General features: G+C 40.8%; 1 protein-coding gene across 1 annotated transcript in view; it reads left to right on the top strand.

Moving 5' to 3' along the window:
* Positions 1–2,590: 2,590 nt before the first annotated feature.
* Positions 2,591–15,849, top strand: part of LOC108896737 (sickle tail protein homolog) — a 93,922-nt gene continuing 80,663 nt past the window's right edge. The window contains 1 exon segment of the mRNA XM_051070199.1: positions 2,591–2,766. The gene's annotated coding sequence lies outside the window, so the exon portion shown is untranslated.

Here is a 15,849-nt window from a genome sequence, read left to right as displayed (position 1 = left end):
CCAAAATATTATGGGCAATGGGTTTCCCAGTGGATGTTAAAAACTTCCTATTGGCCCAAAGGCGGCCAAAATCATGCACCTCCCATGCATATCTACTGTCTATGTAGATGTCAGCTGTTTTGCCTTTAGCCAATTTACATGCTTCTGCCAATGCAACTAACTCTGCTGCCTGTGCAGAGTAATTGAGGGGAGTGATTCAGCCAAAATGGTGTCATGTTGTGTTGTTACAGCATAGCTCGCTTGGTTTTTACCAGTTGCTAGGTCCCTTGAGGCTGAACCGTCCACAAACAGTTCCAGGTCAGTTCTGCAAAGGTGTGTCCCGCAGGTCAGGTCTGAGGGCAGGTTTCTGTTATCACTGCCACACAGTCATGTGGTTGTCCATCATCTGGTGTTAGGAAAGAGTAGCACTGTTAAGAGCATTGCATCTTAAGTAATGTTAGGCATTTCAAGCAACACTGTGTTATATCTGAGCAATTTGCTGTTGACAAATGAGAGGTTTTCTGTTCAAGCAAAATCATTGAAACAGCATGAGGAACCAGCAAAGTGAGGTCAGCATACCCCACAATGTCACGTGATGCAATCCTGTCTTCTCAGCTGCTGCTCTGAGGCCCTGTTTTTGTGTTTTTTGTCATCCCCCATATTCTTGTGTCAAAACTGAGGTCATGTACCCCCCCGCTTGTCAATAGTTTGTGTGAATGGTTGTACTGTCAGGGAGACCCAATGCAGAAGGTGATTGCAAAGCCAAGTTCAATTTAATAAAGCTTTCTCTGCTTCTGGTGCCATGTTACCTTATCCTTGGCTGTGAGGCCTTTCCCATGAGCAATTGCAACCGATGGTTCCTCCATTTCAGATCTACTGTCTGCAGTATGACGTCATGCCTAAAACTCATAACCTGTTTCCCTGTCTCCGGTTGTGGAATGTTTTAGATGGCTTCACTATGTTTGGGTGAGAGGGTTTGCTCTCTGCTGTGATCACATGACCCAACAAAATATGCTTTTTCTTTCCCCAAGACAAATTGTAATTTAGACAGACTGGCTTTGTGGCCATTATCAGCTTTCATCCAGGTGGGTTGATCTGATTCACCTCAAATGTTGTCATAATGGTGCTTTATTGTGATGGTTAAGTCTTCATGGAATGCCTGTGCTGTTGCACTGGTTGGATGCTACGCTATGAAACAGGAAGTTATTGTAACTTTTTTGAAAGCTCAACACTGTAACAGTCTGCCACTTTTAGGAGCTGATCCTTTTTGTAAGAGTTTAACAAATCCTCACTTGGGAATTGAACAAAATTTTTAATTGAAGCCATTTCACAAGTTATCACCAAAGGCAATTTAGGTAGGTTAGTGGTGGGATATATTTAGCACTGAACCAGTAACCCTTTCAGCACACTGAAAATCACACAGTCATACAAGTGCACCTGAGTAGCTAAACAATGCGAGGCACTCTTAATTTACCACCAGGCCAACATCTACAGAGCAACACACCGTCTGGAACACTTGTAATCCACAAGCATAAGCCCATTTTGACAACCTCTAAAAGTACCAGGACAGACCAAAATCTGTGTGGCACATTCCCCAAAACATTTCCCAGCACTAACTTGGCTAGAATCCCTGATAAGCCCCGATTTTTTACCACCTGGTTCAAGGCTGGCAACAAAAGGGAGACACACAGATATATAAAGCAAAAAGGAATTTATTTCACATAGATAAACATAACTAAATAGTGTTGGGTGTACATAGGAAAGTAGTCAGTCATGTATGATTTTTGTTGTGATATGGCGCTATATAAATAAAATTGAATTGAATTGAATTGTATGTAATGTATGGATGAGTGAAAATATGATGTGATGCATGTTGGATGGTGCAAACCAAACAAAGGAAGAGGGCTGAGGAGGATGCCAAAGGCTCAGTATCCCAGTATCTGCAAAACAAGCAGCAGACCAGAGCAAAGCAAGCAGGCAGAGTGGGAGGGGTTGTCACTCCAGATACCTTTTTACTCTAAATTATATCCCACAGACAGGTATTTTTCTTGACTAGTTTCAGGTAAACATTAATTAAACGTTTTGCTGTATGACTTTATCACTCTTTGCACTTACAATGCACACATAATAATTTTTGCATTTGCTGGAGATTAAAGCGTGTGGTTTTATCAAAACTGAAATAGTTACAGGCCGACTGAAGGACTCAGTCTGTTGACATTAAAGAAGAGGTTCAGATTTTTCTCAATACATAAAACTGTGTTTATTATAAAGAAACAAGTGTGTTTTGGAGTATATGCAATGTTGGTCATAGCAGAGAGTACTAGACAGGATGTGTGACAAAAATCCACAAAAAGTGTCCCACATGCAGGAAGCAAGATGCTGTCTGTCACCCCCTAACCCTAATGCTACAGCCTAAATCGCATATGATCTGCCTTAATATACATGATAATCTAATCTAGCAGTCAACTGTGTGGTGTCATAAAGTTGACAAGTTGAACGGTTATACTAGTCAGACTGGTAAAGCCAGTATTATTTACTGAGGTGGAGTTGTGTTGTAATAGTGCTCCAGTAACAGACGGAGAAACGCAGTGGAAGAGAGGTGGGGTTTACACTGCACCTGATTGTCACAGAAAAACACGCCGCAGAAAGACGGAAGTCACAGAAAAAGAGACGACAAACAAAGAAAACAACTTTTAATTGACGTGAAGAACCGGGACTTGATTTTTACCACCAAACCTGAGTTGACGAGCCAAAAGTTAGGACGTTGAAGCGACTCCATTCTGCAAGGTAAGCTTGCTAAACCTATTTAAATGTAACTTTAACCTGGTTTAAGGATGCGCAGCAAGTAGCTTGACTAACCAGCAACTGTTTTCAACCTGCTTAATTCTTGGTCTGTGTTTGCATGGTCGGACTAACCTGCTGCTCTAACTGTATCGTTATTTGGGTTGTTCAGTGCCTACTCAGCTGCATAGCGCTCTGCACTACGGAGAGGCGTGGTGCGCTAAGATCCAATCAGTAACTGTCCATTTTCTGTCGCGTTCATCACTGACAAATATCTACAGCAGCCACAGTAAAGGAAGAAACGATGACGAAATGTTAGGGTCTACTCTTCCGTTCGGCGTTAGTTTAATACATTAGACACGAGTTACACCAATGAAATGCCATCTTGTAGAACTGCCTTCTGTACAATTCCACTAGTTAGGAGTTACCACCATTGTGGTAATGATAGTGAACTGACAACTGTAAAAGATGTTATTTGACTGAAAGAACATTTTCTTGACTATGCATTCTTATTGTTATATTAACTAAAGACGTCTATGTACGAGAGAGTCTCCTTCACACCTGTAGCTCCACAAAGATTGGTGCACCTGAGGGCCAAGTGCATGGAAAGTGAAGCACTTGTCAGAGGCTACTAAAGTGATGCTTTTGTCTCTAATTATACTGGAGATATCTCTCATTACATTCAGATGAGTCATAAAACAGTGTGGATGATAAACTACAATCTACAATTGCAGTCTGACTAGAGAGAGTAATTCCTTGAAAGACTGATTTTTCACTATGTGAAAAGCAGAGGCGGTCCTGGCTAGATTTGCGCCCCGGCGAACCATCCCTTGCAGTATATAAATTGCACATGCTTGAAAAATCCCTGAAGAAAGCAAAAAAAGGCAACTCTATATATAATCTTAAATACAAAAAACATAACAAGAACAGAGAAAAAACAAGATCATAAATAAAATACAGTATATAAATTTCACATGCTTGTGTAGGCATATGGGTCTATGTTAATTATGAAATACAATTTATTTGGAAGCAGTTTGTGTTGCGTGGCCTGGCATCAGTCTATCCCCCCCCCCTCCCCCTTGCCTCTGCGGACACACACAACCTGTATGACTCTCAGCAGCAAGTTGACGTGACAATGAGGGCACCCAGCGCCCACTCCACTAACTTGACATGGAAATGAGCGGTAGTCTAGAAAACTGGCGAGTTTTGTTTTAAGTTTAGTTTTTTTGACGGCGCTCGTGTGCCCTCGTGCGCCCATAGATTGCGCCCTGGGGTCGCCCACATTGCCCATAGCAAAAACTGGCCCTGGTGAAAAGATATCCTGTCCTCATCACTAGTTTTGGCAAAAGCACCAAGCCCCGCTGGTAGAGTGGGGCTTGTCGGTGGGGTGCTGCTCACAGGAATAGTGTGCTCAGACAGACGGTGTGTTTGCATATGCTTGTGCAGATCTTTTGGTGGCACTATATGTTTGCTACAACAGCATATTGCTTAGTTTAGGTCCTTCACTTTGCCAGCTACATCCAGTTTGAAATCAAAATAAAAAAGAGGTGATTTTATATTAATTTTTCACTAGAGGTCTTCCATCGTTGCATTTATTGAAAATGACGTGGGGCCCCATTGTCACGCTCCCTCAACACACACACCTGCGCAAATATATCAGCAATTGCTTGTTGTGGGACTGATGATGGCCGCTCGGAAAATTTTTACATATCGCCCAACCCTATTAAGTCCCTCTCTTTGGAATATTTATTTAAAATCACTGAGTAGTATCCCATCATTCAACAAGAATACATAGACATTGCCAGAGCATTGCTGCTCTAAGCAAAAAGAGCAAAACGGGATACACTAAAACATCAGTTGCAATGATTTATTTATTTAAGGATATTTCCTCGATATTTCTGTTGTTTTTGTACCAAATTTTTTTCTTTTCATGTCAGTGAAGAAAGCTCTTCCAGGTGAGGCCCCCTATGTCATGACGAAATCAGATATACTTACTTCCTCCAAACCAAACACAGAGTGTCAGTCAAAACAGTCAGTAAGGTGCAGACATTCAACAAAGTCTGGCTGCTGCTTTATTACTTTATTTATTGCGGCGGCTGTGGCTCAGGAGGTAGAGCAGTCGCCCACCAATCTGAAGGGCGGTGGTTCGATTCCTGGCTCCTCCAGTCCGCATGCCGAAGTATCCTTGGGCAAGATACTGAACCCCAATGTTGCCTCCAATGTTTGTCATCGGTGTGTGAATGTGTGTGTCTGTGCTAGAAAGCACTATTGTATAGAGGTGCTGTATGAACGTGTGTGTGAATGTGATCTGTAGTGGGAAATTTTCTGGAATTCCACCTATATAGAACAGGTATTCACCTATATTGTAACAAGTTGTCAACCCGTCTTCTCTGCTCCTCCACTACTTGTGTGCAGAGGGGCACAGACACAGAGGGGTTAGCTGAAATTACATGAGTGCACATAAATTAGGAAAATAACATTAATAAAACCTTTAGTGTTCTTAATTTTTCTTCTTTGGTTTCTTTGGGGGATGGGAGGTCATACTGGGGGGCAGGCCATCCCCTGCACCTAAGAATTTATATGCCCTCAGTTTCTCTAAAGTATACATGCTTTGTTTCATTCAGATGGTGTATATGTCTGACCTGTAATCAGGTCAGATTGTCCATCCATTGAGTCAGTGTGTACAGTTAGGTCAGTCTGGTCCCACTTGTTAATAATAATAATAATAATAATAATAATAATAACCAAGTATTCTTTACAAAAAACAAGACACAGGACACAACAAGTAAACAAAGCGGAGGCCATAGGCCTTGTTGAGGAGGTGAGTTTTGAGGAGTTCCTTGAGAGTCCAGTGATGGGGTGTTGCAGAGCTCCGAGGGTTCCAGAAAGTGGGGCCTGCCACACTGAAGGCTCTGTTCACAAAGGTACGGAGATTGGTGTGAGGGATGGGAAGCAGATCTATGGCTGAGGATCACCCATCTGGAACTATGCGTATGGGTAAAAGAGGTCAGACAGGTACTGAGCCCAGCCTGTACATGGCTTTGCTGGAAATCCTGAACAGGACACCCAGGTTGCAGACTTCCACCTCACTCATGCTTTATATACTGTGCTTCAAACCTTGCACTGCTTTGATTAGACCTCTGTAAATAACTTTACCTGCCAAGTCATAGTTGTATACAGAATCACTCTCTCATATATAAGAAAATGCACAAAATGAATTAAATTAATGCTCAACACGAGTTTAATACTGTCTTACTTTATGGATCATTATCTTCACTGTTGGTTGCTATAGTCATATGCACCAGGCCAGTCCCGTTTAAGTTTTAATTATACATCCATTAAGTCACCTAGCATTGCACTCACGAACCCGCGCCAGGACCAGGACGTGGTTTGCTCATTCTCGTAACCCAGAGGCATGCTGAGAGTAACACTACTGCGTATATTCAGTGGGCCCCATAACGTGGAAGTAAAGCTGTGTTGGCAAGAATGCGAACACAGCTTTCACTTTGGGTGTACAAGGACTGGATGGCTTGCATCAGTGGCCCCAGTACCCCATACTCCCACAGTACCCCCCATAGGATCCCTTGGGGGACACAGTCATAAGCCTTCTCCAAGTCCACAAAACACGTGTAGACTGGATGGTCAAATTCCCATGACTCCCTCAGCACTAAACTGCAAGAGTAAAAAGCTGGTCCACTGTTCTGCATTGTTCCTCCTGAATCTGAGGTTTGATAATTGGTCTGAGTCTCCTTTCCATCACCCTGGAGTAAACTTTTTACAGGTACTTTTTACTTATAAAAGTAGCTTATGTACTTTGATGTAGGGGAGACCACATTTTGAACACATTTTCATGACCACTAGAAGATTGTGTCCGTTTTGCTTTCCACTGTGAATCAATTACTATAGGTAAACAGTCTGTAAAGTAAAGTAAAGTAAGTATATTGTGATATAGCGATATCGACCGATATTGTAGATACTGACGTAACATATTACATAAAATCATAACAAATTACGAGCCCTCATTCTCATTCCTGCTGCCTCTGTTCCTGTGTTCCTCTGAACTGTTTGTTAATGCTGGGCCCTCATCTCTTTCTTTTTCCTCCTTCAAGTATCTCAATAAACTTGTCATATGGAATAACAAAGTTTATAAATCATTCTTGAAAACATTAGCAAATATTAGTAGCTCAAAAAAACTGAGTACCATTGCAACATGTGTGGAGTTACTTTCCTATCTTTATTCAAGAGCATAATCTTTCAGTTTGAGAGCATAGTCGCTGTTTCACTTTCAGATTGTAATGCTCTCTCTTAAAACTCTTCTTTCTCTCAAATACTCCCTGCTGTCAAACTGAAAGACCACGAAAAAGATGGGAAAGTAACTTCATAAGCACGTTGCTTTCATTCTTCTCTCTGCTGTGCACTTAAAGTTAGATAGCTAATATAAGCTATCTAGCTGTTTATGTAGTTTAAGCAAATTTTAAACTTTAAACTCTGTACCCTGCACAGCATTTATTCATACAAATATTAGATAATGCTAGTTTGTAAGCCCTGGGTTTGTTCATTAATTGATATATACTGATATTGGTCATAGTCACTTTCATTCAGCCAGGATAGATGGGAGTGTGACTGGCTTGCTTGAACATCTTCTGGGGTCCTGGCTACTTAACGTTAAGTATAGTCATACAGCAACACCTGCCCTATTGTGCTGTGATTGGCTAGTCTTCACCAGTTGTGAGCAGCTGTCTATCAACACGGTAGATAACCAACCAAAATACAATCGCTGGTTCATCTGGTTTTGGCGTGAAAACTGTTTGGGCAGCATGAGAGTGGGAGATTGAGAGTGAAAGCATTTATCACATGCTAGAAATGTGAGAGTTGCAACGCTGGTAAGCTATACCACTGTCAGCACAGACATTGTGTCCTCCCCTTGGCTCCAATTTATACAAGTTTGAAAATACATTGTCCTTCCCTTCCACTACTGGATTTTCTGATTGTCAGATAGTCTGTATGAAAAATTTACAAAATGATTGGAATTAATAGTCAAATCATGCTGAACAGCCTAATCTGATCTGCTGGCAAAATTCTGAGCTGTAAAGCTGTAAATTACTATAGTGTTGCTAGTCCGTTAAAATTAAAGTTGAGGGGAAGCATATCTTGTGCAGTTATAGCTGTACTGTTTGTCAACTGTTTGAATAGGTAGTCGGTATTTGCTGCGGGTTACCACTGTCTTTTGTCATATACGGATATGTTTGTAATTATTTACACACATGGAGCACTTTATTAGGAGCACCTGTGCACCTGCTTATTCTTGCAGTTATCCAATCAGCCAGTCATGTGGCAGCAGTGTGATGCATAAAATCATTCAGATACAGGTCAGGAGTTTCAGTTAGTTCTCACATCAGAATGGGGAAAAAATGTGATCTCAGTGATTTTGACCGTAATGTGATTGTTGGTACAAGATGGTTTGAGTATTTCCGAAACTGATGAAACTGCCCTGGTACAACAGTCTCTAGAGTTGACCCAGAACTGTGTAAAAACCCCCAAATCATTCAGTCAGCACTAGTTGTGCAGACAGAGACGTATCATTGACGAGAGCTCAGGAAAAAAATGACCAGACAAATTGGATGTGACAGAAAGGCTACAGTAACTCAAATATCTACTTTTTACTTTGGTGAGCAGAAAAGTACCTCAGAATAACCAGATTCTCAACTGGATGTTTCTAGCATCTTGAATCACTTTTAACAAGAAGAACGAGAGCCCTCTGATGTCTATACTTGTTTGCATGTGATGATGTAGAGAGCAGACACAGAGAAATTAGGGTGTATCCTTGTGTGTTTCAGAGTACTGTGGATGTGGGGGCTGTTAGCCACAGGGCATCATCCAGACCGTTGTGGCTTACCTTGTCATTATAGTGTAGTGACTCAGTTTGTGTGTGTGTGTGTGTGAAGAAGTCTCTGCATGTGCTTGTGTGCACATGTCAGGCTGCAAACATCAGCTCATCAGCTGACCATTGATGAAAACATCTGCTTACAGGACCATGTCACATGGCTGGCTGTCAAGAGTAAACCCACATAGGACAACTCACCTCCCATAAACTCACTGTTTTATACACACGTTTGTACTCCTGTGCTTGTGAGGACTCTGACATAAAGCACTCCACCCTCGCCATTACAGCTTCATGTCTAACCCAACCTAATTCTTGCCCTCCCAAGAATAATTCTTGCCTGATGGAGATGTTATTTTATTTTATTTTATTTATTTATTTCATTTTAACTCTGTTACTCATCATGTTAATAGCTGAGATATGGTGACCTGTGACATCATTGACAAAACATGTTTTTTTAATGCCTTGTTACTATATTGTAAACTTGAAAATGTGACATTTCCAGTTTTCTGCTAATAAGGTATATTAATGGACTGCACTTATATAGAGCTTTTTTTTGTTAGCATTTTTAAAGTTGAATAAACACTTGCGTACAAGCCAATACACACACACACACACACATCAAAAAAAAAAAAAAATTAAAATACACTACAAAATAAGTTTAAAAAATTTATATTAAAGCAAAACAAAAATATAAAACATATACTACACTTACAGAGAGACTATAAATCCTCCACACTTCATAAATCATTCACAGTTCATAAGATGAAAAATAAAGTGAGTTATAAGATTATAGGATAACTTAATGTAATGTAAGCATCCGCAATAAATATAGCTCTGTGTCAATAGTGGGGACAGACATGAAGAAGAAAAAAAAAAAAAAGACCTGCTTCATGTTATATATTCAATGCATTTCTCCCATCTTTCTTCAAATGTATGTGATTATTTTGAATTCTCATAGTAATCATCTCACACATACACACAAAGGCACATTGTCGGCCACCGGTCACTTCGACCCAGAGGGCAACGCGAAGGTTAAAGGGGAAACTAGTCAGTGGTATATCTCCGCAGTTTAATTCCAGCTCCCTTCTTTTATTTATATGAGGCTTCCTGTCATCCATACTTTATATTTTGTAAATTTGGTAAGATGAGCCCACCCTTTCTTTTGGTAGTTGAAGATATTTCATGGTTGGTTTCTTGTTATTCCATATTAATTTCATTATTAATTTATTCCATTGTTTAATTGTATTTGAGGCAAATATACACCGACCAGGCATAACATTATGACCACCTGCCTAATATGTCCCCATTTTGCTGCCCTGACCTGTCAAGGCATGGACTCCACTAGACTCCTGAAGAAGTGCTGTGGTATCTGGCACCAAGATGTTAGCAACAGATCCTTTAAGTCCCGTAAGTTGCAAGTGGGGCCTCCGTAGATCAGACTTGTTTGAGCATCTGTGAGATGTGCTGGACAATTGGATTGAGATCTGTGGAATTTGCTTTCTGCGGTTGGACAGGGATAGGGGTCAGCATGGGCACCCTGACTGGTCAGTGGCTATGCAACCTCATACGCAACAAACCGCAATGCACTATGTATTCTGACCCCTTTCTATCAGAACCAACTTCTTCGGCAATTTGAGCTACAGTAGCTTGTCTCTTGGATTGGGCCACACATGCCAGCCTTTGGCTCCCCACATGCCATCAGGTGAGCCTTGGCTGCCCATGACCCTGTTGTCGGTTCACCACTGTTCCTTCCTTGGACCACTTTTAATAGATACTGACCACTGCAGACCGATAACACCCCATAAGAGCTGCAGTTTTGGAGATGCTCTGACTCAGTCATCTAGCCATCACAATTTGGCCCTTGTCAAACTTGCTCAAATCCTTACGCGTGCCAATTTTTCCTGCTTCTAACACATCAACTTTGAGGACAAAAAGAGTTGTTCAGTTGTTCCCTAATATATCCCACCCACTAACAGGTGCCATGATGAAGAAGATAATCAGTGTTATTCACCTCACCTGTCAGTGGTCATAATATCATGCCTGTCATCAGTGTATATGGGTACTGCTTTATAAAGGAATAAAAATCTTGGTAGAATATTCATCGGAATTATTTTTGATTCTTTCCCAAAGTGAGTGTGAATGTTAACCATCTTTTAAAATATTCTTTAATTTGATTTATCAACTCGCCACAATTTTTTATATAAAAAAAATATCTAAATTTTTTTGTTCCATTTATACAAAGATATTTTATCCTTTCCACATCCCAAATGGAATGCATATTTATTTTTTATTACATCATTAACTGTGCATCCTATAACCATTCACCTCTGATTTATTACATTTAGTAACATTCAGTTAACATGAATTGTGTCCAGATTTCTCAGTTCCGTCCTTTAGAACTTTGACTGTTGAGGCTCAGACAAATAGATTATAATATCATCTGCATACATCAATTCAATTCAGTTCAATTCAATTTGGTTTATATAGTGCTTGAATCACAACAAACCGTACTCTTTATATTATGATATTTACAGAGAGAGAACCAACAAATCCCACCATGAGCAGCACTAGGCGACAGTGGCAAGGAAAAACTTCCTAATAAAAGGCAGAAACCTCGAGCAGAGCCAGACTCAGGGTAGGTGGCCATCTGCCTCGACCAGTTGGGCTGAGAAAGAGAGAGAGAGGAAAGGGGGAGAGAGAGGGAGGAGGGAGATAGAAAATAGAGAATAGTGACCAAAAACATAGCATAACACGGATTCCATGAATGTAAAGTGATACCAATAACACAGTAGTAGTAATGATATACTGATAATTAAAGTAGCAATAGCAATAAAACTAGAAGCAGTTACTAGAAATTTCTAATTATAGCAGCAAGTGTTGAGCTGGGTTGTAGGAGCAGCAGGAGGTTTGCCATCACAGCTCAGAGTCTACAGCTCCAGAGGCAGAAATACCTGTAGAAAGAGACAGAAGAGGAGAGAGAGACGGAAGAGCACAAAACTATGGGAAAGGGAAGATGAGATTGAGTTATTAACATGTAATATGGATATGAATCCATACTGATGGGGAGAGAGAGAGGGAGAAGCTCAGTGCGTCATGGGAAATCTGAGATAACTAAGGGATGGTTCAAGCCTGAGCCAACCCTAACTGTAAGCTTTATCAAAGAGGAAAGTTTACTCTTAAAAAGCCTACTCTTAAAAGTGCAGAGGGTGTCTGCCTCCCGGACTCAAACTGGGAGAAGATTCCACAGTAGAGGAGCCTGATGCCTCCCATTATACTCCTGGAAACTCTGGGAACCACCAGTAAACCAGCATTCTGGGTGCACAATGTTCTGGTGGGATTGTAGGGGACTATGAGATCTTTAAGGTATGTGGTGCCTGACCATTAAGGGCTTTCTAGGTGAGGAGGAGGATTTTAAATTCTATTCTGGATTTGACTGGGAGCCAATGTAGAGAGGCTAACACAGGAGAAATATGGTCTCTTTTTCTAGTTCCTGTCAGTAATCTGCTGCAGCATTTTGGATGAACTGCAGAGTCTTTAGAGACTTGTTGGGGCAGCCTGATAATAATGAATTACAGTAGTTCAGCCTGGAAGTAACAAATGCATGGACTAGTTTTTCTGCATCCTTTTGAGACAGAAAATGTCAGATTTTGGCGATATTATGCAGGTGAAAGAACACAGTCCTAGAAGTTTGTTTTATGCGTGAGCTAAAGGACATATCCTGATCAAAGATAATTTATATCACCAGAATATGATTTTCTCCTGCTATATAAATTGCTTAAATTTCTCCTCTGTATATTCTGCCAATGGTTCGATACACAGTGCAAATATCAATGGGGATAAAGGACCTCCTTGTTTAGTACTTTTAGATATTTGAAATGTATTTGAGAGCACACCACTGACTAGTGGGTGACACAGGAGTGGATTTTCACTCCCGTCCCATCCCACTCCCAGAAACATAATCCCGTCACAATCTCAAATCAAATTAAAGCTGCAAGGAGCGTTGAACGGGCCCTCGTACCCTATGCCATCAGGGATGCGGCAGGACTCAGATCAATGCAGCTGTGCACCATTGCAATCATTGGACACTGCACTTACATCTAAATATCATTTGGCCCAGTGTTTACTTTCTCATTATCCCCCCCAGCCCCCACCCCACACACCTAGATATATAAACATGTGCAACTCCCTGTTAAAAAATAACGAATCATATCCTGAGTATTACACATTTCATTTGTGGTTGCCAGTAGGTGTTGCTATGAAACAAAATTGGCACAGGCTGGACCCCTCATACATGTGAAGCATGATATTTTTCCTGCTGCCAGTAGGTTGCACTGACCGAAACTTGGTACATATATGTGTTCAGGCTGGGCCTCTTATCATACATGTGAAGTTTGAGGCAGATTAGGTGATGTATGCAGGTGCTAACACTTGTTGGAAGCAGGACCTTATGTCTTAAGATTTAAGGATATAGCCTGACTATGCCACCCTGGGACTTGCACCTAAGCAAATATTCACAATTTCACAATATTAGACATACACTGACCCAATAAAGGGCACAAAGTTGTGGGCTGTTTTCATTCCCATCTGAGTTGAGTCTGGATTCATACCTTTCTCCCTTCTGTTTTCTCCTCTTCTCATACGGGTCCGATTTCTCTCAATTTTACCCACATATAGTATTTCGAAACAATTCTAAGACTGAGTTTGTTTGAGAGTTCTGTGAGACGACACTTCTTCTTTCCCGTTCTCTTCACTTTTCCTCATCCCGAGGTCTTCTGCTGTTGCTTTGTACTATTTTATTTTTATTTTTGAATGCTATCTGTTTATTGACACTTTCTTAAGAGTGAGACTCTAGCTTGTTTGTTATTTTAGCCTAGCTTAGCCGTTTGTAGCCTCATTAGCCTATCTTAATTTATATTCTCACGCAGGGAGAAACTGATCTAGGAAAATTTACAGATTGTAGATGCTCAGACTGATGGCCAGATCTACTGCATTGAGTCTCTCTTCCCACTATAGTAGTCACAACTTTCCCAAAATTCTCAGCCACCACGTACAAATCATTGCTCCCATTGCAGTGTAGTGTTCTACAAAGCATTGAATAAAAGACAGAAACACTAGATGCCTCATTCCTATTAATATATCATCTATCAGTACTTTGTCATGTCAGCCTGCTACTGGCAGCACCAGGCTCAACAAGACCCTCAAACCTGGCCCCTATTCACAGTTTTTAGAAGAATTTGGAGACTTTATATCATGTCTTGTCACATATACTGATGAAACCTCTGAACCTCTAAATAATGCCCCCAGCACAGCAAATTGTACCAGGGATTTAAATACGACTCCAGTCTCCTCAATTCAGTTTCACCTTTCACCACTAAAGTTAGACAGTCAGAGAGGTCTACGCCTTGGTTTACAGATGAAATACATGCTCTGAAGCAGGCCTGCAGGAAATTGGAGCCCGAATGGCAAAAATCAAAATCACAGCCTTGGTATCTCCAGTGGCACCACTGTGTCCTGAAATATAAGTATGCATTGTCTACTGCTAGAGCAGCATATTTTGATGTGGATTTGGGTTTAAAGTCCCAAACCACTGGGCTACGATCAGAATTCTTCAGCCTGATTCAGGGGTCCAAAAATTATCAGGAGACGGCAGTGTCCAAGGCACCAGAGTTTATTTGTCGACAAAGAAACACGAGAACAGTTCAAAGTGCACACAAGATACACCTGAAGAGCTCTAAAACTGGACTGGCTCTGTCCCTCTTTATATAAAATTTCAATCAAATTTACACCATTAAAACATTGGTTAGTCTAACTGTCAATCCTTGGTCCCCTGGTTAAAATACACTATTAACTTATTTGTCATATGCCAATATCTCCTGAAATGCACCTGGACTTTTCTTTTGCCAAGTTTCGCTTGCTGGGTCATGTCAAAGCTGGCCCTGTCCTCATCTGACCTGCTCACTCTCTGTTTTACACCATTATGTTCTGGCCTGTCCTGATTGTATTTTTTAAAAACAAAGTTATCTTTGATTTTACACAATTATTTCTTAACTCTTCATTGCATCATTTTTTTTTTTAATTATGTAACTTTTTCACACTTTAGATTATAAAAAGTATACATTATATGCAGTGAACACTAACATCTACTCTCACACAGTGACATTTAACATAAATCACATGTTTTCTTTGAATCACTTTGAATCATACAGTGAATAATGATTGCATCACAGTATTCCTTAAAGATCATTAGCTTGCTGCAATATTTTCTCTTTTAGAGGCACTTTTACTCTTTGCACATCACAGAGCTGTAGGCTTCTTACACTACAATTTCTCAAACTTAATCAATAGCAATAAACACAATTCTAGATTTCTTTTTGACACTGTGGCTAAACTTACTGAAAAGCAGCCATCTCTTAGCTGCTCACCCTTCACGGCTCATACATTTCTTCATTTTGTCTGCAGTCAAATAGATGAGACAGATCAATCAGCTCCTCCTCTCCAGCATCTGCTGCAGAACCAGCTGAGCATTACACTGAGTCTCAGACAGTTTCTGCTCTAATGACTTTTGACACTGTATCTCTTGATTCATTGCTTTTCGACCCTCTACCAGGTAAACTCTCCAAAGATATCTGGCCAGTCTTGGGCCCTGCAGTGCTGAATATTGTGAATTTATCATAGATAACTGGCACCGTTCCTTCTGGCTTAAAACAGCTGCGGTTTAACTTAAGAAACCACACCTTGATCCTGGGTCTCTGAGTAATTATCGGTCTGTTTCAAAGCCTCCATTCTTCTCTAAAATACTAGAAAAAGTCGTGTCTCAGCAGCTGTCAGCCCACTTAGCTGATGATAATCTTTTGGAACCTTTTCAGTCTGCCTTCATGGCCTTTCACATGCTAAGTAGTAAATGGTCTTCTACTCTCTATAAATTCAGATTCCACTTCTCTGCTCTTCTGCTCTAAGTGAGGCCAGTGTGTCAAAATCAGCTTTTCGCTGCTTTTTGATGCTTAATCAGCTCAGAATGACCAAATGCTGTGTGCTGTGTCAAGGAGAGGAGAAACTGAAATCTCAGCCACAATGTCATGAAAGTTCCTCAATATCTAATGTTTAGAAACATTCACGATGATTGAAAACCATCAGTGGCTGATGGAGCACCTTTTGCCTCCCGTGTGTGCTCTAAGTGAGGCCAGTGTGTCAAGCAAACCTGGGAT

Source organism: Lates calcarifer, linkage group LG4 (assembly GCF_001640805.2).
Source record: "Lates calcarifer isolate ASB-BC8 linkage group LG4, TLL_Latcal_v3, whole genome shotgun sequence".
Classification (NCBI taxonomy): domain Eukaryota; kingdom Metazoa; phylum Chordata; class Actinopteri; family Centropomidae; genus Lates; species Lates calcarifer.
This window is presented reverse-complemented; position numbering and strand designations above follow the sequence as displayed.